Below are 27,565 nucleotides of genomic sequence, written 5' to 3' on the forward strand. Positions count from 1 at the left end.
ATCTATTGCTACAGAGATCAAAAGATTAAAAAATAGTCCTGATGAAATAAAATGCTATAAATGAGGTGCCAAATAAAATGGAGGCGACCACAGCTCGGATCGAAGAGGCAGAGGAGAGAATACGTGAATTAGAAGATAAAATTATGGAAAAAGAAGAAGCTGAGAAAAACAGAGATAAAAAAATCCAGGAGTATGAGGGGAAAATTAGAGAACTAAATGATGCAATGAAACACAATAATATACGTATAACAGGGATTCCAGAGGAGGAAGAGAGAGAGAAAGGTGCTGAAGGTGTACTTGAAGAAATCATAGCTGAGAACTTCCCTGATCTGGGGAAGGAAAAAGGCATTGAAATCCAAGAGGCACAGAGAACTCCCTTCAGACATAACTTGAATCGATCTTCTGCACAACATATCATAGTGAAACTGGCAAAATACAAGGATAAAGAGAAAATTCTGAAAGCAGCTAGGGATAAACGTGCTCTAACATATAAAGGGAGACCGGTAAGACTAGTAACAGACCTATCTACTGAAACCTGGCAGGCCAGAAAGGAATGGCAGGAAATCTTCAATGTGATGAAAAGAAAAAATATGCAGCCAAGAATCCTTTATCCAGCAAGTCTGTCATTCAGAATAGAAGAAAGATAAAGGTCTTCCCAAACAAAAACTGAAGGAATTCATCACCACCAAACCAGCCCTACAAGAGATCCTAAGGGGGACTCTGAGTGAAATGTTGCAAGGACCACAAAGTACCAGAGACATCACTACAAGCATGAAACCTACAGACATCACAATGACTCTAAACCCATATCTTTCTATAATAACACTGAGTGTAAATGGACTAAATGCTCCAACCAAAAGACATAGGGTATCAGAATGGATAAAAAAAAAAAAAAAGACCCACCTACTGGCTGTCTACAAGAGACTCATTTTAGACCTGAGGACACCTACAGATTGAAAGTGAGGGGATGGAGAACTATCTATCATGCTACTGGAAGTCAAAAGAAAGCTGGAGTAGCCATACTTATATCAGACAAACTAGACATTAAATTAAAGGCTGTAACAAGAGATGAAGAAGGTCATTATATAATAATTACAGGGTCTATCCATCAGGAAGAGCTAACAATTATAAATGTCTATGTGCTGAATACAGGAGCCCCCAAATATATAAAACAATTGATCACAAACATAAGCAACCTTATTGATAGAATGTGGTAATTGCAGGGGACTTTAATACTCCACTTACAGTAATGGATAGATCATCTAGACACAGGATCAATAAAGAAACAAGGGCCCTGAATGATACATTGGAACAGATAGTCTTGACAGATATATTTAGAACTCTGCATCCCAAAGCAACAGAATCTACTTTCTTCTCGAGTGCACAGGGAACATTCTCCAAGATAGATCACATACTGGGTCACAAAACAGCCCTTCATAAGTATAAAAGAATTGAGATCATACCATGCACACTTTCAGACCACAATGCTATGAAGCTTGAAATCAACCACAAGAAAAAGTCTGGAAAACCTCCAAAAGCATGGAGGTTAAAGAACACCCTACTAAAGAACGAATGGGTCAACCAGGCAATTAGAGAAGAAATTTTTAAAAAATATGGAAACAAATGGAAATGAAAATACAACAATCCAAACGCTTTGGGATGCAGCAAATGCAGTCCTGAGAGGAAAATACATTGCAATCCAGGCCTATCTCAAGAAACAAGAAAAATCCCAAATACAAAATCTAACAGCACACCTAAAGGAAATAGAAGCAGAACAGCAAAGACAGCCTAAACCCAGCAGAAGAAGAGAAATAATAAAGATCAGAGCAGAAATAAACAATATAGAATCTAAAAAAACTGTAGAGCAGATCAATGAAACCAAGAGTTGTTTTTTTTGAAAAAATAAACAAAATTGATAAACCTCTAGCCAGGCTTCTCAAAAAGAAAACGGAGATGACCCAAGTAGATAAAATCATGAATGAAAATGGAATTATTACAACCAATCCCTCAGAAATATAAGCAATTATCAAGGAATACTATGAAAAATTATATGCCAACAAACTGGACAGCCTGGAAGAAATGGACAAATTCCTAAGTACCCACACCCTTCCAAAACTCAAACAGGAAGAAATAGAAAACTTGAACAGACCCATAACCAGTGAAGAAATTGAATCTGTTATCAAAAATCTCCCAACAAATAAGAGTCCAGGACCAGATGGCTTCCCAGGGGAATTCTACCAGACATTTAAAGCAGAGATAATACCTATCCTTCTCAAGCTGTTTCAAAAAATAGAAAGGGAAGGAAAACTTCCAGACTCATTCCACGAAGCCAGCATTACTTTGATTCCTAAACTAGACAGAGACCCAGCAAAAAAAGAGAACTACAGGCCAATATCCCTGATGAATATGGATGCAAAAATTCTCAATAAGATACTAGCAACTCGAATTCAACAGAATATAAAAAGAATTATTCACCATGATCAAGTGGGATTCATTCCTGGGTTGCAGGTCTGGTTCAACATTTGCAAATCAATCAATGTGATGCATCACATTAATAAAAGAAAAGGTAAAAACCATATGATCATGTCGATTGATGCAGAAAAAGCATTTGACAAAATACAGCATCCTTTCTTAATAAAAACCCTCGAGAAAGTCGGGATAGAAGAAACATACTTAAAGATCATAAAAGCCATTTATGAAAAACCCACAGCTAATATCATCCTCAATGGGGAAAAAGTTAGAGCTTTCCCCCTGAGATCAGGAACACGACAGGGATGTCCACTCTCACTGCTGTTGTTTAACATCGTGTTGGAAGTGCTAGCATCAGCAATCAGACAACAAAAGGAAATCGAAAGCATCAAAATTGGCAAAGATGAAGTCAAGCTTTCACTTTTTGCAGATGACATGATATTATACATGGAAAACCCGATAGACTCCACCAAAAGTCTGCTAGAACTGATACATGAATTCAGCAAAGTCGCAGGATAAAAAAATCAATGTACAGCAATCAGTTGCATTCTTTTTTTTTATTAAAAAAATTTTTTTTAATGTTTTATTTATGTTTGAGACAGAGAGAGATAAATCATGAACAGGGGAGGGGCAGAGACAGAGAGGGAGACACAGAATCCGAAACAGGCTCCAGGCTCTGAGCTGTCAGCACAGAGCCTGATGCGGGGCTTGAACTCACAGACCACGAGATCATGACCTGAGCCAAAGTCGGACGCTCAACCGACTAAGCCACCCAGGCGCCCCTCAGTTGCATTCTTATACACTAATAATGAAACAACAGAAAGACAAATAAAGAAACTGATCCCATTCACAATTGCACCAAGAAGCATAAAACACCTAGGAATAAACCTAACCAAAGATGTACAAGATCTGTATGCTGAAAACTATAGAAAGCATATGAAGGAAATTGAAGAAGATATAAAGAAATGGAAAAGCATTCCATGCTCGTGGATTGGAAGAATAAATATTGTTAAAATGTCAATACTACCTACACATTCAATGTAATCCCAATCAAGATTGCACCAGCATTCTTCTCGAAGCTAGAACAAGCAATCCTAAAATTTGTATGGAACCACAAAAGACCCTGAATAGCCAAAGTAATTTTGAAGAAGAAGACCAAAGCGGGAGGCATCACAATACCAGACTTTAGCCTCTACTACAAAGCTGTAATCATCAAGACAGCATGGTATTGGCACAAAAACAGACACACAGATCAATGGAATAGAATAGAAACCCCAGAATTAGACCCACAAAAATATGGCCAACTAATCTTTGACAAAGCAGGAAAGAATACCCAATGGAAAAAAAGACAGTCTCTTTAACAAATGGTGCTGAGAGAACTGGACAGCAACTTGCAGAAGGATGAAACTAGACCATTTTCTTACACCATTTAGAAAAATAAACTCAAAATGGATAAAGGACCTGAATGTGAGACAGGAAACCATAGAGGAGAAAGCAGGAAAAAACCTCTCTGACCTCAGCCACAGTGATTTCTTACTTTACAATCCCCAAAGGCAAGGGAATTAAAAGCAAAAATGAATGATTGGGACCTCATGAAGATAAAAACCTTCTGCACTGCAAAGGAAACAACCAACAAAACTAAAAGGCAACCAACGGAATGGGAAAAGATATTTGCAAATGACATATCGGACAAAGGGCTAGTATCCAAAATCTATAAAGAGCTCACCAAACTCCACACCCAAAAAACAAATAATCTAGTGAAGAAATGGGCAGAAAACATGAATAGACACTTCTCTAAAGAAGACATCCGGATGGCCAACAGGCACATGAAAAGATGCTCAATGTCGCTCCTCATCAGGGAAATACAAATCAAAACCACACTCAGATATCACCTCACGCCAGTCAGAGTGGCTAAAATGAACAAATCAGGAGACTATAGATGCTGGAGAGGATGTGGAGAAATGGGAATCCTCTTGCACTGTTGGTGGGAATGCGAACTGGTGCAGCCGGTCTGGAAAACAGTGTGGAGGTTCCTCAAAAAATTAAAAATAGACCTACCCTATGACCCAGCAATAGCACTGCTAGGAATTACCCAAGAGATACAGGAGTGCTGACGCATAGGGGCACTTGTACCTCAATGTTTATAGCAGCACTCTCAACAATAGCCAAATTATGGAAAGAGCCTAAATGTCCATCAACTGACAAATGGATAAAGAAATTGTGGTTTATATACACAAAGGAATACTATGTGGCAATGAGAAAGAATGAAATATGGCCTTTTGTAGCAACGTGGATGGAACTGGAGAGTGTGATGCTAAGTGAAATAAGTCATGGAGAGAAAGACAGATACCATATGTTTTCACCCTTATGTGGATCCTGAGAGTCTTAACAGAAGACCATGGGGGAGGGGAAGGAAGAAAAAAAAGGTTAGAGAGGGAGGGAGCCAAACCATAAGAGACTCTTAAAAACTGAGAACAAACTGAGTGTTGATGGTGGGGGGTGGGTTATGGGCATTGAGGAGGGCACCTGCTGGGTTGAGCACTGGGTGTTGTATGGAAACCAATTTGACAATAAATTTCATATTTAAAAAAATAATTAAAAAATGGAGGAAATATCCTCCATGTAGAGCTGTATTATTTAATAAATTATATAATATTCATAAAAAAGGGAGGGTAAAAGTTTATTCTGGAAAACTTGGGAGGAGGGTATAGGGTAAAGAACTGGGGGATAAGAGTCACTCAATGGTATTTATTGAGCACCTACTAGTGCTAGCTACCATCTAGGTCCTGTGGACACAGAGGTAAACCTTGTTCTTGTGAAGTTAACATTGAAGTCAGGGGAACATTCATTTAAAGAAGTTCTAATCATGTTGAACCTCAAAAAGAAGGGTCTTTACCCCTTAGCTCCCTGGATGTTCACAGTCCCTTTCTACCTAAAAGCTCCCCAGATTTGGAGAGATTAGGAGGGACAAACAGTCGATCACCAAATGGGTGCTGTTATATAACCTTCCCTGGGGCATGCAGTGCCTGCTTGTCATTACATTTACTGGAGAAACTACTCTAGTGACCCTTCCCTAGACAGAAAGATGTCCCAATGTGACTGTGTCTACTTATACTGAGAACTGGCTGGCAGTTTCCCAGCTAAAATTGCCACATAAATCATCACAATAATTATAACAGATAAATTAAATAATGCTTTGTGTCACCAGGCATCTCCATAACACATCTATCTCAAAAGGATTACAGTGAAAATTTAAGAACATAATGTCTAATGCGTTGCTTGGCATGAGGTCACTATTACACACACACACACACACACACACACGGACACATGCACAGTTCCTTCCTTAGCCACTATGAGAAGTTCATGGCCCCTGCCTCTGAGAGAGAATACAAATCAGGCTCCCTAATCATTCAGCATAGGCCGTCGGCCCCACCTCCTGCACATCTGGTATATACAGCATGTGAATCCCTCTTTAATCAACAACTCAGAATAATGGCATTTCCGACCCTCATCAGATAATTCAACCAGGAATTGATTGCAATGCAGCTCTTGCCAAATGCTTGCGGGGGACAGCAGATATTTGAGAGAAACTGCCTAATGGATACGTTAGCTACTTGCATTCTTCTAAGCTTTTTCTTTGAATTAAGAAATCATCAGAACACTTATCTGGACTACATTATTGCAGTTCTTCATAAAACCCTTTGAATTAAAATGTGAAGCTCCTTTATCTGCTTTTTAGAGAATGTATATTAAAAATATCTGCCTAGCAGGGGACCCAGCTCACAGTAAGTAGGTCCTTCACAAGCATTTGAATATTGAAAGGGTGAATCTGTTTGAACAAGAACTGGGGTCCCCCCCCCTTCACTACAGCCAAAAGAGAAAATAACATCCGTTAGGATTTCCTTTTTATTCCTTCTCTCTCTAGGGAACTGCTCTCCATCCTTCACATGTTTGCCTGGATATCACCTTCCTTCTGGTGCCGCCCCCCTTTGCAGGCAGGGCTCTAAGTTCTTCCTGCCCTGCTCTGCCTCTATTATAGCCCCTGTCTCATGCTTTTGCAATTATTTGCACTACTGTCTTCTTCTCCCTGGACCGTGAGCCACTTCAGGACACAACTGTGCCTTTTTCATCTTTGTAACCACAGTGTATGGCACAGGCCCGGTCCACAGCAGGTTAATAAATGTTTGAATGCCAAAGAATAAATAAAGCAATGCAGTGTCCCTCATATAAATACCAACCAAACACTTCTTCCTTGAATTCAGTAACAGGAAAACTTAATATTCTCAATACATTTTTATTGAGTTCCTGCTTTATGCAGAACTCTTTCCTGATGTGACAGAGATCTCTGTTGTCCCTACCACAAAGGAGTCCTACATAAAGTGAGGGAGAAAACATATCTACAGGCCTATTCAAGGTAATCTGGATTCAATGTTCTAATAGCAGTACAGGGAAATGCTCAGGGGAGCCTGGGGATGGAAGAGATTAATTCCAACACGAAGATAGAGGAGGCTTGTTGCTTGAGGTTGACTTTGAATGGACAGAATTTTAACAGACAGATGTGGGGATGGGAAGCAGTCTTTACTTATCTGCGACTCTGAGATTTCTGAGTGCATGAACTGTGTTTTCATCTTTGTATCTACAAATGCCTCCAATGGACCTGGAATATAGTAACTTTTCAGTAGATACATGTTGAAAATCGAGTTTATGAGTCTAGAGGTAAATGAAAGACTGGAAAGGATGGTTGAAACCAAACTGGTAAGGACATCGTTCTGTTTGTTATGAGTAGACATAGAATGGTCTTGAGTTGGGGAGGTATGTGATCAGATCAGGTTATCTGTAAAGGATGAATTAGAGGGGAAAGACATTGGAGACCAGGAAAGCAGCTAGAGGATATTTAAAAGTCAATGAAAAAGTAGATTAAGCAGTGGATGTGGAAGGCACAAGGAAGGGGTGGGGGTCTCTAAGTTGTTTTTTTGTGAAACTTCTCTATTTTAATTTTTTTTTTTTACAAGAGAATAAATAGTTCTCTTGATGACTGCAGACATGCAAAGCTGCCTGGTAGTGTTCACAAACATCCCAGTAATGGCGGTTCTCCTGATTGGTGTGCAGTCTTCAATAATCATAAAGAGTTACTTGCATGAAACTGCTGTTGAACCAGCAAGACTGCATTTATGCATCCATCATTTTCAGGACTGTTGGCAACCCAGGCGTATTTTCCCCAAAGAACCTTGCTTCCTTGTGTCACAATGTCCAAATCACTCACATTCACCTCAGTGACTGGACCTTTGGTAATAACACCCAAAATTGTAAGTGGGAAAGAGGGATTTCTTCTTTACAACAAGAATTGGCAGGCAAAAGGTGGCTTCCAGTTCACGTTGTATCATGGGTCTTTTTGAAACGTAAGCCCCTGGGCCTAATGAATCTTTCATATTTAGGGGGTTTCCAAGGAAAGCCATCTCCAATAAAGCGGTCTTTAGTAGCCATCCTCTTCCGTGCTTTTTTTCTTTCTCTTTCCTGTTCAAATAACTTTTAACACCTCTGTTTCTCCCTGGTCATGAACTCTGGGTAGAGGGACTTCCCATTTTTCTACTTTCTCTTTCCATTTTTTGTTTAATCTTTTAAAAAAATTTTTTTAATGTTTATTTGTTTATTTATTTATTTGGAGAAAGAGACATAGTGCAAGTGGGAAAGGAGCAGAGAAAGAGGGAGACACAGAGTCCAAAGCAGGCTCCAGGCTCTGAGCTGTCAGCACAGAGCCCAATGCGGGGCTCGAACTCACAAACTGTGAGATCATGTCCTGAGCCAAAGTTGGACACTTAACTGACTGAGCCACCCAGATGCCCCATTTTCTCGTTTAATCTTATTGGAAAGCACTTCATCTTGGACTGTGCCTCCCTCTCCAGAAGATACGCAGGTACTGCTTCTTTTGAAGTCTTTTCATCATTCTTTTGTTTAGGGTTTCCCTCTTCATGTATCCTGAGTCTTTTTCATTTGTGATTCCTCGGCATGGTGCTGTTTATGGCAAAGCTTGGTTTTTCGACGAGTCATCTTTTTTGCCTTGTTTAAACATTCATGAGCTTTTTCGACCTTCTTTCTGTATCTTTTTCTCATGATAATCCAAAGAATATCCATAGATTTATGGTGTAACGCAATATATTTGTTGTATGGCATGGTGACAGGTGTAAGACTCCCAAGTACAGCTGCCAGGCCAGGAAGAAGCTCTCAATTTTCAGGTGTCAGAGACCCAGGAGCTGACTCCACACAGCCAACGGCAGGAAAGGGCAGGATCTTTTGGTTTTAAGTTGACACTTCTGCTTACTTAAAAAAAAATCACTGAAGCTCTAAGAAGGACTAGAATAAAATATGCATTCCATCACTGGTGAAACTTGGAAAACATACATAATCCCAAACCTCAATATATAAAGACAAAAACTACATGGGATGTTGGGAACTGATGTAACAGAGCAGAGAAAGCTTAAAATGAATACAGTTAAGTGTCTTTGGATGGGCGTATTAGTGAGAAGCAATTCTATTCACTTTGAAAACCCAAAAAAGATGAAAATCCCAGGAGTACCAGGTGCATGAAAGTGTGCCATAGTTGAATGGGGGAATAGGCTGGAAGTCTGTAAAAGGATCAGTTAGACCTCCAGACCCCAACTCTGCCCATCCAGGTGACTATCCCTCCCTCACGTTGGTGGGAAAGAAGAGATTTATTCTTTTTTAAAAAAATTTTTAATGTTTATTTACTTTTGAAAGAGAGACAGACAGAGCACGAGTAGGGGAGGGCAGAGAGAGAGGGAGACACTGAATCTGAAGCAGGCTCCAGGCTCTGAGTGGTCAGCACAGAGCCTGATGTAGGACTCGAACTCACAAACTCTGAGATCATGACCTGATCCAAAGTCAGATGCTTAACCGACCGAGCCACCCAAGCACCCCGGAAGAGATTTATTCTTGAGAACAACTGAACCAGAGCGCCTCTGAATTCAGAGATACCAGGCATAGCAGAAGGCTTGGCTGAGGTGGTCAACTGAAAAGACAGGAAATACATGAGAGGCTGCATCCTGAATAGTGAGACACACAGTCCCCTACCCTACCCCTAGATACCAGCTGCCACACTTACACCCTCATGAGAGTGGATTGTCCTTCTCTGGAGAATCTCAAATTGCCCCAGCAGAAGGAGGAGGAAAAGAGACAGACACACACACATGCATACACACACACGTATATTTCCCCAAGGAAAAAACATCCAGTCCATAGGTTGAACTCCAGCAGTCATTAAGCCTTGCTTAATCACAGAAGACTTCCCATCAGTCTTCCAATCATTTTAGTCTTAAAAATGAACAGAAGTTAAGTGGTCTAGATTTTCAGAAATGTCCACAGCATAAAAATCAGAGAGAAAAGAAAAAAACAAGGAGCAGAAGAAAACGAACTTTAAAGAAAGCAATAATTAGCATCCTCAGAGAAACAAGGATGCTATAAAAAAGAAACAGTAAGAAAATAAGAAAAAGCTCTTGCAAATTAGCAATATAACTAAAATTAAAAATTCAAAAGGATTGGAAGATTAAGTTGGAAAAATCCCACTGAAAGTAGGACACAGAGATAAAGATATGAATAATAATAATATAAAAAAGACAGGGAAATTGGAGGATTCTACCTCTGATAGCAAACCAGCAGAGTTGTAGAAAGACAGAACAGAGGAAATGGATAAAACAAAGACATAATTTGATGATATTTTGGAAAACCAAAGTACAAAAGTATCTAGATTAAAAGTCCAAAAAGTGTTCCTCCCAAAACAAACCTTTTAAAAGGCTGCACCAAGACACATCATCATGAAATTTCAATATACCAGGGGTAAAGAATTAATAGAAAAATATTCCAGACAAAAAAACGGGTTATATACAGAAGTTTAGAATTAGAAGCTCCCCTGAAAGCTAGAGGACAGGGGAGAACTACATTCAGTATTATGAAGAAAAATTATTTCCACTCTAGGAATATACAGTTAGTCAAACTATCATGATGTGTGATGTTAGAATAAAGATATTTCAGAATTACAAAAATCTCAACAAACCTAACTCCATTGTATCATATCTACACAGAAACTACTAGGCAATATGCTCTACCAAACGAGGAAAGAGGAAGCATGAGGTCCAAGAAGGAAAGAAGTGAAAGGAATGCCCAGGTTAGTGAATAGAAGTCTCAGGACAAGAGCTGTGTAGCTGACCTAAACAGTAAACAGTTTATAGAACAGGGAGATTTAAAGTTCAGAAGACAACTCTCTGGTGGAGGGGGGGAGGGGCAGGAGAGAGAGAGAGAGTGTGTGTGTAAATGATACCAAACTGCATTTGAGAAGTTGCTGGAAGAAATGCGGAGATTGAGCCAGTCATTAGTAGACTGAATACTAAGAAAATGGGGAAAAAATGAAGGCAACTATGAACCATGTGAAAACTAAAGCTGAACAAGGAAATGGGAAAAAAAGAAGGCAACTATTAACCATATGAAAAACCAAAGCTGAACAAGGAAGCAGCCATAATAGTATACTATGTGACACAGCAGTAAATAGCTTTTACATGGTTCTAATTAGGGAGCTATGGAATACTGATTGAAATGAAATTGTGAGATAACTACACAGATAAAAAGATGAAAGAGGAGAAATCATATAGCGTGGTTGGGGGAGTCTGAGAGAGCTAAGTAATCATTCATTGTCAGAGGACCTCAATACATAATAACTGGTATTCGAGAATCAAGAAAAAGCAGTACAATCTTATTATTTAGAGTCATAAAGGTAAATGCTAGAAGAAATGACTAAAAGACGACTGGTTACAACTTGAATAGACTACTATGTATGGTAGTTGTGCATTTCACAACTCACAGTGTTTAAATGGTACCCCCAAAGTTGAGTTTTGCACAACCAGCACAGCCTTATGCTGCAGTTCTGCCTCTTAGGAGAGGACCAAGCACTGGGGCAGGTTGATGTGAGAAGGGGACTGCTCTATCGAGTTAGAAACATCTTAGCCATATTTGCCTTTTAAAATTATGTGTTTGCGGGGCTCCTGGGTGGCTCAGTCAGCTAAGCGTCTGACTTCGGCTCAGGTCATGATCTCACTGTCTGTGAGTTTGAACCCCGCGTTGAGCTCTGTGCTTACAGCTCAGAGCCTGGAGCCTGCTTTGGATTCTTTGTCTCCTCCCTCTCTCTCTGCTCCTCCCCTACTCGCACTCTGTCTCTCTCTCTCTCCAAGATAAATAAATGTTAAAAAAAAATTGTTTTTAAATAAATAAAATTATGTGTTTGATTTTTTAAAAGCTAAAATAAAAAAGAGAGGAGAGTACAGATTTGAGACATACTTCTGAAATAGCTCATTGGGATTTGGCAGCCTCTGAGGGATACACAAACGAAGGGGAGACAGTAAAGATTGTGGAGAATAATCAGTTAAATAGGGAGGAGAGAAAAGAAAGGAACTTAGTGTCATAGACATCAGAGGAAAGAGTTACCAGAGGAGGGAATGGCCAACAGCGCCACATGCTGGTGAGGGGAAATTACCGGCTCTGGCATCAGAAGTCCTGGGCAGGAGTCTCATCAATCAGCTCCACCCCAGTCCAAGTGGCTATTTCCCCCACTTATGAGGTATGAGGTGCTTTGAGGATACCAACCTCACATCACCCTTTTTGCTGCTGCTTTGATGAAATACAGAGTGACAAGAAGGCTGGAGTAAGAAATCCTTTCAAGCCCCCAGTTTTGCATCTTGGCAATACCCTCCTTGAACTAATCAAAGTATTACCTGGGGAAAAGGGCAGCGCTGTTGAAAATTAATTTTACTTTCAAAGTTATATTAATTATTTCCAAGGCCCTGGGGAAGAAGTTTTCCTTTTAAATTTGACCCCTCCTTGATGTTGGGATTTCTGAGGCTCCTGGAGAATCCCCTGGAAACTCTCTGGCCCTGAGGAGTAGCTACAAGGGACCAGGCAGCCAAAATCTCCTTCCCGCTAAAGGACTCCAGCGGCAAGATGAGCATCCCCTTCCCCACCCCTCCCCCAGGACCAGACACAGAACAGGGGCATGAGAGTGGTACTGTCTCAACCCAGTCCCGGCCTGGTTTTCAGAGAAGAGACTGGATCTGGAGCCTGGAGGCACTAAGCCTGGAGCCCGAACCCACGAAGGAGCGAGAAATATCTGGGAGGAGGAAGAATCTGGAGTGGAGTGCTGTTCCAAGGTCACCAGAATCCCTATCCTCTTCGCAGGCCCCCTTACAGTGACCAGACCCTATAAAGCCACACGGGGCTGTTAAGGAAGTCGCGACCTGACTGGATTCTGGGATCCGTCAGCCCCAAGGGAACGCCCCCTACTTCATTTCCTGTTTGGCTTCATAGAATTCAAGACCAACATAAAAAAAAGAAAGAAAGAAAACCGTTTCAGAGAGCATACTCTATGCCAGGGATTATTTTCGGCACTTTATTCACATGAACTTTTGTACGGATGAGGAAAATAAGGTGCAAAGAGGTTAAACAACTTGTCTAATGGTACAGACAGGCCAAATATTAGAGGCAGGCCCCCCGGAACACTAGACTCTTTAGCATGTCCCCAGGATCCTCAGCCACCAGTTCAGTAGAGGCTCCTCCCCTCCTCAAAAACCTGCAGTGACTCCCACTGACTTTTGAGTATCCAAGGTTCTTCACCATACTTTCCTACCTTTCTAATGTCATCTACACTATATCTAGCTATACCCCAGATGTACCTGCTACACGGAGCTTGTCACTCTTCTGAACGGCCCTGGAATCTCACACCTTTGGGTTTTGGCTAATGCCATTCTTTCATCCTACAGTGAAAAGTAGGAGAGTGATGGCAAATAGATGGAATGTGGAATTAAATTGATCTATATCTGTCTAGTCTCTTTCCAGCTGTAACAGAGTGCTAGCTGTCTTCTGGATATCCACTCTCCTTATATTTAGAAATAACAGAACTTGACTTTTGGATGGACACATTATTATCTAAAAGACTGTGTGATCATGTGACTATCTTTTAGCCAATGATAGCTAGGTGAAAATGTGCAGAGTTAGAAATAGTTAGAAATAGTTGTCCCTTCTTCCTCCTTCCTGCTCTTTGGAGTGTAGGTGTGATATCTGGAACTCCAGCAGCCATCTTGCACCACATACCAGAGATGATGGAGCAGAGAGCCTAAAAAGTCCTAGGCCTATGGTGACCATGTAATGGTCATGTCAGCCCTGAGTTACCTGCGTTTGGACTTCTATCTCATTTAAGCTTGCATATTTCAGGTGTTTGTTATTGGTAGTTCATCCTAACCTTATGATATACTAGCTTGCAACACTGGGGATATTCCTTACCTTTCTTGGTCTAAACCTCAGCAGTGAAACGGAGAGAATTATACCACTTGGTAATGGTCGAAAATAAATGACATAACATGAAAAAATGCTATATGTGCTGGCAAGCTGGGGAGAGATAATTTTTGGGAAGGGGAGCATTTCAGGGTTGAGAAAGTCATGCCACACCTGTTCCTACCTACTTCCCTGAGTCAAGCCCTCTGAGTTATACTTCACCCAGTCCCTGGGTGGCTTCATACTTGAGTAAGGAGGCAGTGGACCAGGTGGCCTTTGGGGCCCATCCAAAATTTAAATGAAGAAGTCTCTCTACATTGACTGTTGTCCATGTTCATGGACAGTCCTGGTGGATTAGGGCTCCCTTTCTTTAGATACCACATGAAGACCATGCCATTTCTCTTTACAAACATTCCAGCCACCATACATCTGTATACATTGTCTCTCTTTCTCCTCCTCTGCTTCTCTCTCTCCCTTTCTCTTTGTCTTCTCTTTGCCCCTATCTCTGCTGCTCTCTCCCTGTGGGACTGAGAGGGATGTAAGAGACAGTCAAGAAATGAAGCAGAGCAAGGCTCTGTGGGATGGTGTGCTGAAGAACTTCTAAATAGGCTAAACCTGAACCCCAAACACACCTCTTTTGGGGTTTAACCACAGCAGATCACTTGCTCGTTTTAAAGGTTCCAAGCACTTTCAATCAATGTCTCATGACAGCTTCTTCCTTTGACTGAAGTGCCCCCTTTTCTTGGTTTGCTTGACAAACTTCTGCTCTTTCCTTAAAGATTCAGCTTAAATGTCACCTTCTCTAAGAAGCATTTTTCTGGCCCAGTTAGACAATAAACCATATGGAGGCAAGATTGGCATCTTGTCATGAAAGCGAATAGCCTTCCTAGATGTGTGTCTGAAGAGAAGTCTGCTCTAAGTTAGCTAGAAGATGAGCCAAGGGAACATCTGTAGGGATGGCCACAACGCCCCCATGTTAACAAGAAGCCATCTGGGGTCCCAGTGAGTTGCCAACTGAATGATCATGGACTCGGTGCCATTGAGCATGGCCATGATAAATTTAGCAGAGAGGAAGAAAAATAAAGCAGGTGAAACTCTGGCCCTAGCCTTAACAATTCTCAACAGGACATTCAGAGAACCTTTAACGTCACTCAGTGTGCCCTTCTTGATGCGTCCTTCAAGAAAAACTGATTACAGTGGTCCTCCCTTACCCGCGGGCATATGTCCCAAGACCCCTAGTGGGTGCCTGAACCTGCAGGTGGTACCAAACCCTACATACACTGTGTTTTTTCTTATATTTACATACCTGTGATAAAGTTTAATGTATAAATTAGGCACAATAAGAAATCACCCACAAGAAAATGGAATAATTATAACAATATACTGTAATGAAAGTTGTGTGAATGTGGTCCCTCTCTCTCTCTTTCTAAAAGTATCTTATTGTCCTGTACTCACCCTTCTTCTCGTGATGATGTGAGATGGAAAATGCCTGCATGATGAGATGAAGTGAGGTAGATGACGTAGGTGTTGTGATGTGATGTTAAGCTACTACTGGCCCTCTGATGTGTAGTCAGAGGAGGAGGATGTGCTTCCTGACTGCAGTTCACTGCAGGTAGCTGAAACTGTGGAAAGCAAAACCGCAGGCAAGGGGGGGAACTCCTGTAAAACATATGTGCCTCGGGAGCTGAAGAATTAATTTGTTAAGCAGTCGCAGCTAAATGCCCGAGGATGGCTGCACAAACCAGTGACTTTGGTTGTAGCACAGGTGACCTTCTTTTAGCCTTTAATTAGATGCCCGAGATCATCATCTATAAAAGGTATGCCTAACTCATGATATTAATGCCATTTAAAATGTCTTCACTGTGGTAAAAACCTGCATAATATAAAATGTACCACCTTCACCATTTCCAAGTGTTGGTTTCTGTAGTGTTAAGTACATTCACGCTGTTGTGCAAACATCACTACTCTCCATCTCCAGAACTCTTTTTATCTTGCAAACCTGAAATCTATACCCATTAAATAATAACTTCCCATTCCCTGCTCCCCCCAGCCCCTGGCAACTGCCGTTCTACTTTTTGTCTCTATGAATCTGATCACCTGGTGCCCCATACAAGTGGTAGCACACAGTGTTTGTCTTTTTGAGACTGCCTTATTTCACTTGGCATAATGTCCTCAAGATTCATACATATTGTAGCATGTGTCAGAATTTTTAAGCCTGAGTAATATTCCCTCATCTATGTATACCACATTTTGTTTCTCCACTCATCCTTTGATGGACACTTGGGTTGCTTCTGTGTTTCAGCTTATTGTGATTAATGTTGTTATGAACATGGCGTACCAGTAACTTTCAGGCTCTGCTTTCGATCTTTCTAGAATATACGCCCAGAAGTGGAATTTCTAGATCATATGGTAATTCTAATTACCCCACCAACATAGCACAGGGCTTGAATTTCTTCAAATCCTCGCCAACATTTGTTCGCCCTTCCTCCCTCCCTTTATCTGTTCCTCCCTTCTTCCCTTCCTTCCTCCCTCCCTCCCTCTGTTCCTTCCGTCCTTCCTTCCTTCTTTTCTTCCTTCCTTCTTTCCTTCCTTCCTTCTTTTCTCCCTCCCTTCTTTCCTTCCTTCCTTCCTTCCTTCCTTCCTTTTTCCCTCCCTCCCTCCCTCCCTCCCTTCCTTTCATTTTGATAGCAGTCATCCTAATAGGTATGAGGTAGTATGATTTTGATTTGCATTTTCCTAGAAACTAGTGATGTTGGGCATCTTTTTGACATTGTAACATATATAAGAAAGCATTATCTTTCTATTTTCTTTGTTGTAAATAGGGATGTGTGGGTATCATGCCAGTGTTATCAAATCGTTGGTATGCAATATTTTAAAAGCCCAAAATGCATTTCAGTTTATCTGACTCCATTTGGATGATGCTATTAGATCTATCAAAATCACATTCTAACTCCTCCAACTCTTAGAGAAGTGAAAGGCTTGTTTTGCAAAAGCATCAATAACCAGGGTCAATGTCAAGATCATGTAACTTTTCTCATAACCAATTCCTGTCCAAGGAAGATATAAGAGGCACACTTAGATGCTCTTCTGTGGCTTTGAGTTTTTTCTTTTTGTTTTTGTTTTTTGTGGGTTTTTTTTTTTTTTGGCAAAGAGAAGTCTAAGATAAATTCATTTGAAAAATTCCTGGATGGCCTTTTGAGATTTCTGCTTTACATATTTTTTTCCCTGTCAAGCAAGGCACCAGGAGGGTAAGTACTATATTTGCTAGAACACAGTGTGAATAAAATAGTTTTAAGGTAATGGCAACCTATTCAGAGCAGATCAGAGAAGAAACCTCTCCTCTGAGGCATCCAAGTTTTAAAAGATTCTTTGACAGTAATAGCTCAAATGGAGCTAGAAAAAACACCTGGTGCATTTATTGCCAGTCCCCTGACCTCCCCAGCACAATCATAAGTACAGAGGGGCAACAAGGGAAGCTATGTAAAGATAAGTGAGGGGTAACATGTATACTTTTTACTCAGACAAGAGCAAACAAACAAACAAAAAAGGCTTAATCACAATATACACTATTGATAGAAATATAAGTTCCCCTGAGATTTATTCCACGATCTACCATTTAGTACTGCTGTCTTTAAAGGAAAGTAAGTTTGGCAAGGATTTTTGTTTGTTAGTTTTAGATTAATAAGTCTATCTCTGAAAGAACTGTCCATGGGAATCCATTCATTCTCTAAAAACTTGAAATATGGACTTTCTGGAATCACTGCCGATCCTGGTGTTTAGGTCTCTTGAGATGCTATTTGAGCTGGGGAATAAATTACGTGTTATCATCAGTAGAAGTCTGTTTGAGTAGATGGGGCAGTATCAACAGGAAGACAGAGGATCTGTATCTTCCCAGGGACATGAATCAAGGCCAGATGAAAGGAATTCTGTTCACCATGCTGCGGAGCACAGCTTGACTGAGATAAGGGTGGCTCATCCATGATCACTCCTATCAAAATCTTCCTGCCCTCCCTTTTTTCTTGACAGTCACAAAAATTAAATGGCCCACACCCATGAAAAAAAGAGTGTTCTAAGATGAAAGGTTCGTACAGGCATGTTATTTTGTGGGCAAGAAGGGGTTGACCTTCGAAAGCATGCTTTAGACTACACTCTGGATCCACTGGGGGAGTCCATACACTAAAAATACAGCATCTGCCCTTTTCAGTATCCCTTGAGTAGTTCCAATTGCTCTACTTGACTCAAGCATTTAAAATCCTTCAGCAAAGGACTTTAAAGCCCTCAGAAAACCTAATATACCAGAGGGCTTCCCAGAGGACCTCAATTGGCCACGTTGCAAATGAGGACTTTTAGTTCATAAGGAGCAACACACACATACATTACCACCACTGCTGCCACCACCCTAGCCTTCCTATAAAGTAGTACAGCACAGGGATGGGGGTGTCCACAGGGCAAATACTTAGCAGTCAGAGGCAGAGGTTGACATTCTGGCCACACTGCCTCTTAGCTGTGTCTCTGGGCATGTTCCTAAAACTCTGTAAACCTCAATTCCCTCATCTGTAAAATGGCAATAGAAAGGATATATGTTAACTAGTTTTCTTATGAAGAAATGTGATTATTCACATAAAGCATCTAGAACTAGGACTGGTACACGCTAACTTTCTAATAATTGTTACCTGTTATTATCATTATCAATTTGTTATTATATGATTTACCTCTTTCTCCCACTAAACAATCATAGCCCACATCTGCCTGGCCCTATTCCTTTGGTCTAAGGTAGAGTCTTTCCAACCAGTTCCTGGAAATGGGGTATCCTCAGGGTGCCAACATGGTCCCCTGAGTCAAGGTAAGACTTCCTGCGGACCCAGCCAAGGAGAAATTCTTCGGGAACTTCCTAGAGTGAGAAGGTAATTCAATACCTGGGAAGCGTCTCTCCCTAAAACTATGAGGGCAGCCCCTCAGTCAGGTTGAGCAGTAATGGTCTCAGACCAGAGGAGGATTTACAATGAAGTTATAAAATTTAGCTATGGGGCCTCTCACTTACATAGGACCCTTCCAAGGTCCTGGGAAATGTCTGCTAATTTTACGCTAATAATTTTTTATTATTTTTCTGAAAGGGGTCCCCCAAATTATAAAATCTTTAGGCTTTACCAAACCTGAATCCACCCCTACATAGGACTTATTAAGGGAAGACAACACATTTTTGAGGGGACCTATCAATGGATCCAACATAACCCGGATAAAAGCCATTTATAAGAGAAGTTGGGGTGCTGGTATTTTGGCCTAGGCCTATGGTTCTCCACTTTGGAGGGGCAATGTAAATGTGTCAGAATGATCAGATTTGCTTTCTCAAATTACATACACTTGGTGGGGAGGGGGCTTCTCAAGTTTTCTCTCCAGATAATTTTCATACACTGACAAGTTGGCTGGCCATCAGTGGACTGGATTGGCGGGGGCTACCTCCCTAGGATATGGGAACCTGGATGGATGCTGTAGTACACACTCAGATCCCCCACCACACCCCACCCCACCCCAGGATCTTCACCTGTTGACAGTACAAACCAAGTCCCCCCACTCCCAGCATTTCCCTCATGAGAAGAAACTTCCTGCCCAAGATTTCACCTCCAGGTACACACGGAGTTCCAGTGAATGAAGGCTCAGTCCCCACACTCAACTGCATTCTAGTTCAACTTCTCTTTCTCTCTTCTGTCCTGCTCTGACTGCCCTCCCCCATAACCCCCCTGAATGCAAATCTTTGCCTCAGAGTCTGTTTCCCAGGGAACCTGACCCATGACAGACCTCAACCTCATTTGCCTCCCCTGCACCCTTCCCAACACCCCTTACACAGCATCTGAGAAGAAAAGCATGGACAGCTATCAGAAATATGATCAAGTTGTGATGAGCACAGCATAGATATATGAGGTCAGCCATATGAACCCCTAGGTAAAACAGATTAAATTATAGGAGTAAAAAGGATTAGGTGGAGATGCCTTTAAACTAAAATAAAGCAAAAAACTTACAGATGAAAGAAACACACGTTAGACTGGATGAGATAGACAAGGTTCAAAATAAAAGATAAAAGACTAAAAGCTGAGATTCTTGCAAAGTAAAAACAAATAAGAGACGAAGATTTCAATGAGAAGCTAAAAACTCAGCATATGAAAAGCTCAAAACACACACAGGGAAGACTGAACGATTAGGAATAAAATTCAAGAGCTAAAAGATACAAGAAAAAGAGAGTTTAGGATGGTTTAAAAATAAAAGCAGGCTCCTCAAAAGGTTAAACATAGAAAATAGCATGTGATCCGGAAATCCCACTACCAGGCATACACCCAAAAGAATTGAAAGCAGGGTCACGGACGGATACTTGTGCACCCATGTTCACTACAGCACTATTCACAACAGCCCCCAAATGGAAACAACACAACCGTGGATAAACAAAACGTGGGATGTGCATACAATGGAATACTATTCAGCCTTCAAACGAAAGGAAATTCTGACACATGCTCCCACATAGATGAACCCTGACAACATTAGGTTGAGTGAAAAAAGCTTGCTATGAAATGACCTACTATGTGACTCCAGTTATATGAGGTACCTAGGGTAGTTAAATTCGCAGAGACAGGAAGTAGAATGGTGGTTACCAGGGGCTGGAGGGCAGGGCATGGGGAGTTGTTCAGTGATGCGGAGTTTCAGTTTGGAATGACAAAGAAGTTTCAGAGGCGGGCAATGGTGACGGCTGCACAAAAATGTGAGTGTTGTACTGAATACCGCTGAATTATACACTTGAAAATTATTAAAATGGGAAGTTAGTTTTATGTATATTTTGCCACAACAAAACAATTTCTCGGGGCACCTGGGTGGCTCAGTCGGTTGAGCGTCTGACTCTTGATTTTGGCTCGGGTCATGATCTCATGGTTTGTGATTTCAAGCTCCGTGTCAGGCTCTGTTCTGACAGCACAGAGTCTGCTTGGAATTCTCTCTCTCCCCCTCTCTCTGCCACTCCCCCACTGATGCTCATTCATGCTCTCTCTCCTCTCTCTCTCTCTCAAAATAAATAAGTAAACTTAAAAAAATGCTCCCCCCAAATAAAAGCAAAAAGTTTATAAATCAGAGAAACATATAGTTAGCTAAAAAGGAAGAGAAAGCGAGATCCTGGCTAAGCGGGCAAGCACGGGCTTGGAGCGGGGCTCTGTGAGAGCGGCAGGCGCAGTGCCCTTCCCGGAAGAGCTGGGGTGCCACGCGATGCCCCCGCTCTTACCCCACACCACACCCGTGTTCTGGACATGAGATGGGCCTTCCAGCAACAGGGAACATGCAATCTCCCGAAAACTTCTCAGGCACTTGCCATACTGCATGTGGAGAAGAGGAAGAGTGCCTCAGAGTAGGGAGAAACTCCTCAGAACAGAAACAGGGAGGGGAGACTCAAAGCCAAGATGGATACTTGGGATACTTGGAATTCACCCACATATTCTGACCGGCACTTTTGGGGCAGTGGTTATTTTAAGCTGTGTCTGAAGGAAGTCTTTCCCGTGAGTTGGAAGGGAAGTCTTGGCAGCTATCCCTGGGGTTTCCCGACAATTGTCCCCTCTTTCCTGACATTCTTCCAAGCCAGTAGTTCCAGCACTGAGACTCCATCTCACCAGGAGGCTTGGGCTATGAAAATACCCCCAAGGAGGAAACTGCTTTTCCGGGTATGGAGGAAGTGGAAAGGCAAGAGTGACCTGGGTTGTACCTGGTTCTGTTCCCATGTGAACAGCTGCCAAGGCTTCCCTCCCAGCTGCAGCCAATGCCAATGTTACTCTTCACCCCCCAAAACTCTAGATTTTCCAGGTCATCCTAAAGTAATTCCATTTATAATGTTCCCTTAAGATTCAGCGATTTATTTGTCCACTTGGTTGGTCTTTCATTCTACAAATATCTCTGCCAGAAATATTTATGGAGTGCCTAATATGTAACACTATGCTAGTGTCGTGGTAGGAATCTTAGCGGGATTGATTCAAGCACAAACACTGTCATTTTAGAGGTGAGGATATAAGCCTAGAATTGCTTTCTCCAATACGATAGCCACTAGCCACATGTGGCTATTTCAATTTAAATTAATTAAGACTGAAAAGTCAGTTTCCGAGTCATATGAGTCACGTTTCAGTTCCTCAATAGACTCATGACTGTTGACTACCGTATTGGACAATGCAGGTCTAGGACATTTCCAAAGGTTCGTCTGGATTCTAATGGTCTAGAGAGTTGGGTGAATTGCCATGGCTCATGTGGCTATTCAATAGTTCAAATCAAACTCTGTGAACAGACATCATTTTCCACTTACATTTTTCCCAAAATAAAAATGAGACAGAATTGTTCTGGTTGTAAAAACAAAAATACTTGGAAGAAAACAGAACAAATCTATATCTATATCTATATCTATATCTATATCTATATCTATATCTATATCTATCTATAGATATATCTATGGATATATCCATATCTATATCTAAGGGTATCTAGGTAGTTGATTTCAGTTAGAGTGAAATAACCAGCTGTTTGAATGCTTTTATTTATAAAACAAGTCATTAAAAGCATTGAAAATGCGGCTTCAATGATTACCAGGGAGTCATGTCCCTGTTCTGATTATGGAAGCCCTGCTCTGACCACGGTAGATGCAGACCACACGGATCCATTTCTGCTGGAGCCTGGTGGATCCACAGGCTGCTGGACCATTGAGAACTTCCGTGGAGGGCAGTGACTGGGGACAGAGGTTTGAGTCCTGCCTCCAGCATTTGAACAAGTTTCATAATTTCTCTGAGAATCCGAATCCTTACCTCTGAAATGAGTGTAATACTACCAACCTGGGAAGGCCATTTTGAAGATCGAATGGGATGATTTATATGGAAGCGCCTCAAACACTTTAAAACACTAATCAGATATTCTTGTTAAAGTGCCATTCCTGTCACCTTGGGGCTGGACACACTCACCCCTCTTCTTGCTGCTTCATAATTGAACCCTGCCACACCATTTCTCAGACTTTGTGGGTGATGTTTCCATCTGTGCAGAGAGTTTGATGCATGGCTCTGACAACAGAAGTAGAAAAGGCCCCATTTTGTATTATTGTTAGTGTTGTTATTTTTGAGTATCAAAAGCAACATTATTGGCAAACAAAATAACCCATCAGCTGAGATTACTTCAAGGGGCCAGATGACTAGCTTACTGCTGTCTCTGACTAACCATCTGCATCTACTAGGGAAAGACTGGATTATCTTTTTCCTTATGACAGCTATTGATTTGTTCCTATAGTGGGGGGGGGGGGCATGCTGAGAGGCAGTCATGGTATTTGGCCAGATTTTCTGAAGGAAGATTCTCTGAGTAGAGATGGGGCCATCAGACATAAACAAATATGTGAACTAGTAACAAGTGCCCCTAACTCCGTACAATGGATTACAATGATTGGCCTGAAAGGATGTGTCATAAAACAGAATGGTAGTGTGGCCCCCACGCTGTTCATACAGAGGACAGCCTTTATTATTTGTTCCTTTTGGAGTCTGTGTCATAACAAGAATAGTCACAAGAATAACAATCGCCACTGCCATGTATTGAGCACTTAACGATGTGCCCTTCGAGTACATTATCTCATTTAATTTCATAGAATAACATTTAATTTTACAGAATACAGAGGTAGGAGCTATCATTATTGTCATATTTACAGATTAATAAACTGAGTCTTTGAAATAATGCATTTTTTGCATTTGAAATCAATGCAAGTGCATCGATTAGGCACTTGTACCTTTTCTCGGTTAAAAAAAAAAAATAACTGAAGACATGTTACTGTCAAACACAACTTCTGGTCACCACAAGACATCTAGTGTTGCCAGTCAATACAATTCTAGTCAAAGCAGAAAAACCTGACGTGTGGTTAGCTTATAGATCTTTATGGTAGGCAAACATAACCATTTCAACCAAGCTTTTTGAAATAATAAAAAAGCCCCTGTGAGATCATCTAGAGGTCTGTGTTCACTGGGCCAGGGACCATTGGGACCCGAAAGGGATGACTGATCTGACCAAAATTCATCATCAGGATTCCCTGGCATCATCATAAGGCTGCAGAACACTCAAAACCTTTTTTCCAGCTTGAAAGCAAATTTGTTGAATCTTCAGACTGCATTACATATTAGACAATGCTTATTTTCCCCTCTCTAATGTTAGAATTTATTTAAGGCAAGTATTGGCATCAGCTAGAACAATTCCAGGGCTCTGTCTTGGGTCCTGTCCTCTGCTCTGTTTACCCTGAGTAATTTCATGACATCCTCAGGCTTTGAAATCCATCTATGGGCCAATGATTCCCAAATCCACCTCTCTCTCCAAGCCTGACATCTTCCCCAAGCTCCGGATGGCTTGGACTCTGTCTAGCAGGTATCTCGAGGTGACAAGTTCAAACAGAGCTCTTGACCTCCCCTTGTCCCCAAATCTACTCCTTTGTCATCTTCCCTACTTCAACAAATGGTGGCGACCTCCAACAAGGAACTCAAGTCAACACCTCATCATGCCTGAGTTCACTCTTTCCCCGTCACATCCAATATCACTTCCAAATACATCCCACAAGTCTGTCCCCTCTTCCATCTTCCCTCCTCCTGTTCCCTGTTCCAAATCAAGCCAGCATCATCTCCCTGGACGGGCCCAAGAGCTTCCTCTTATCTATGCTTCTACCCCCAGGCACTTCGAATCAATGGGTGATAGATAGCTATTTGGTCTTTGCCTTCCAATTAAAAATGCGAGGAAGTGAACAGAAATGACAGAAGGAAGGGTCTAAAGTAGACTTAAATATAAAAATAATTTCTTGTCAAAACAGTGTATTCTTATGTCTGTTGGGGGGGTGGTATTGACTGGGAAGAAGCATGAGGGAAACTTCTGGGCTGCTAGAAATGTTCTATATCTTGATCTGGGTGGTGGTTGTGTGGGTACATACATACATGCATATGTTATACCTCAGTTTTTAAAAGTTAAAAAAAAAAAAGAAAGAAAGAAAAAGGAAAGAACTTCTTGCCAAGATTCTAAAGACAGTTTGGCAGCACATAAAGGGATGTTGTGGAATCTACTTTCCTGGCTTTCTTTCAGAATGGGACGGAGTCCTAGCAGCCTGGGGGTGTTCAGCGCCTAGAATTAAAGAGATGTAATCAGAAATCACATTTGTTCCGCTTAATTCTACCCTTGGCCCTGCGCTAGGTGCATCATGATGAATATTTAATGTGTCGCTTAGCATTTCGTCACAGAAGAGTATTTAAGGACATGATGAATAATTAAGATGCTGAGTGGAGAAATGTCTGAGAGTATCCTGCCTGGGCCATTCTCACTGTGGAACCAAGTTGGGGTCGGAAGCAGCCATCTGCTTCTCAGGCCTTTCCTGGATATGCCCAAATGTCACCGTATCCCTCAGCTTCAGAAAGAAGCCAGCCCAAAGCAAACCAGGCTCTGGTGATAAAAGAATGTCTCAGAAACGTGCATTTAGGGAGGAACCCAGCAACACAGCCTGTGCCACCGCAAAGAAGCCAAATCGACTAATGGCTTTCCTTCTCTGTACCTACTGGCCAACGAAGGGACAAACTGACCAAATGGCTGGCATGCGGCTGAGTAGACACGACAGAGGGGTGCTGTCATCCACATGCAGGTGCTGTGCTTGCCAGATCCGGTGGGGCCGGTGTGCAGGGGGTGGGAGCTGGGCGTGTGGCATGAGTGCACCAGTTACTGCAGGCCCCTGCTGAATCCCCTGCTTCCTAGGTGTGTGGCTTTGGGCACACTGGTGAATCTCTCTGTGCCTGAAGTACCACAGGCAACAGAACCAATCTCATCAGGCGGTTTTAATGCTTTTCGATGTTAAGACATGGAATGAAAACAGTCCTGGAATAAGACGTGAGTTTTACAGATACGGAAACTACGGGTTAAGTTAAATAATCTTCTGCTAGGAATAGGTCACAACCTTGAGTCCATCTGATCCTAAGCCTGTGTTCTTTTATTTTTGAGAGAGAGAGAGAGACAGAGACAGAGTGCAAGCTGGGGAGGGGCAGAGAGAGAGGGAGCCCCAGAATCCGAAGCAGGCTCCAGGCTCTGAACTGTCAGCACAGAGCCCCAAGCAGGGCTCAAACTCATGAACTGTGAGATCACGACCTGAGCCAAAGTCAGATGCTTGACCGACTGAGCCACCCAGGTGCCCCACCCAAGCCTGTGTCCTTAACCACGACTCTGCGTCCCCTCCACGAAGGCACTGATTCCTGACAGAGGCATACTGGGCAACAGGAGGCAGGGGCAGGCTGACACTCTGTCTGTGGGGAACAAAGTGAGGCCTCCTGACACCCATCATAGCGCCTCATGTGATCCAGGCTTGAGGGCATACGAATGTCATCTGGAGAGCTAAATTCTTATCCTGGCCCTGTCACTTCTCAGCTGTGTAACCTTGAGCAGGTCGCTCACCTCCTGGCCTCAGATGCCTCACTCGTGCAGCACGGAGCTGGATCCCCTGACCCGGACATTCCCCGGTTCAGACTCCCTGCAGGCTGTGCTGCCCGTAGCTGGGACTCTGGCCCAAGAGGTGACTGTGCTGGGGGTGCGGAGGCTGAAGGCTGCTGCTGTGTGGGTATGTTTGAAGGCACCTCCAATGACAAATGTGTCTGAGCAATCGTTCTGCTGTCCTCGCCAACATTGATTTTTCCAAGTACGGGATCAATGCACTGCTGAGATGGAGAGGGCAAAGTACGCGGTGTTCTTCCCTGAGACCACAGAGGGCAGGCCCTTGCACAGCGGTCTGCTTCGGGAGCCTGACTTTGTGGCTTTCCCTGGGGCTCCTGCAGGCCTGGCAGAGAGGGGTGTGGGGGGAAGAATTAGAAAGCCCTGTTTTCTCCGGCTTGGAGTCCAGGAATGCATGTCACCTGACTTCCAGCCTCAGCCTCTCTACTTCCTGCCTCTGGAACCCCGAGTCAGTTCGTCTCAGGGCCTCGGCTTCCTAATCTATCAAAGAAGACAACCCTATCTAAGGCGAGTTTGGGGTAGTAAGGGGTACATGGAAGCTCCTTGCGCACTGTCAACTTCATGAGATGGGTGTGGTCTTCCCTTCTGTGGGAAGGTCCCAGTGCTCAACAGAAACCATTCACAAATACCTCCAGAGTGTTATGCTAAGTGAAATAAGTCATACAGAGAAAGATACCATATGTTTTCACTCTTATGTGGATCCTGAGAAACTCAACAGAAGACAAAAAAAAAAAAAAAGAAGTTACAGAGAGAGAAGGAAGCAAACCATAAGAGACTGTTAAAAATTGAGAATAGGGGCGCCTGGGTGGCTCAGTCTGTTAAGCGTCCAACATCAGCTCAGGTCATGATCTCACGGTCGGTGAGTTCGAGCCCCACGTCAGGTTCTGTGCTGACAGCTCAGAGCCTGGAGCCTGCTTCGGATTCTGTGTGTCTCTCTCTGCCCCTCCCCTGCTCATGTTCTGTCTCTCTCTGTCTCAAAAATAAATAAAAACATTTAAAAAAATTAAAAAAACTGAGAATAAACTGAGGGTTGATAGGGGAGGGAGGGGAAAGTAGGTGATGGGCATTGAGGAGGGCACCTGTTGGGATGAGCACCGGGTGTTGTATGGAAACCAATTTGACAATAAATTTCATATTAAAAAAAATATACAAACACCTCCAGCCTCTGGGACGGAAACCAAAAGCTTCGGTTTCTCAGGAGTACAGTTCTGCCACAGCGGCGGGCATATCTAAGAGTATAGCCATGACTTTCTACTTACCA

The 27,565-nt window shown here is 42.2% G+C and overlaps 1 pseudogene; it reads right to left on the reverse strand.

Moving 5' to 3' along the window:
- Nucleotides 1-7,591: 7,591 nt before the first annotated feature.
- LOC122225945 lies at nt 7,592-8,643 on the reverse strand (annotated as a pseudogene).
- Between the last annotated feature and the right edge of the window lie 18,922 nt (nt 8,644-27,565).

Source organism: Panthera leo, chromosome C1 (assembly GCF_018350215.1).
Source record: "Panthera leo isolate Ple1 chromosome C1, P.leo_Ple1_pat1.1, whole genome shotgun sequence".
NCBI lineage: Eukaryota > Metazoa > Chordata > Mammalia > Carnivora > Felidae > Panthera > Panthera leo.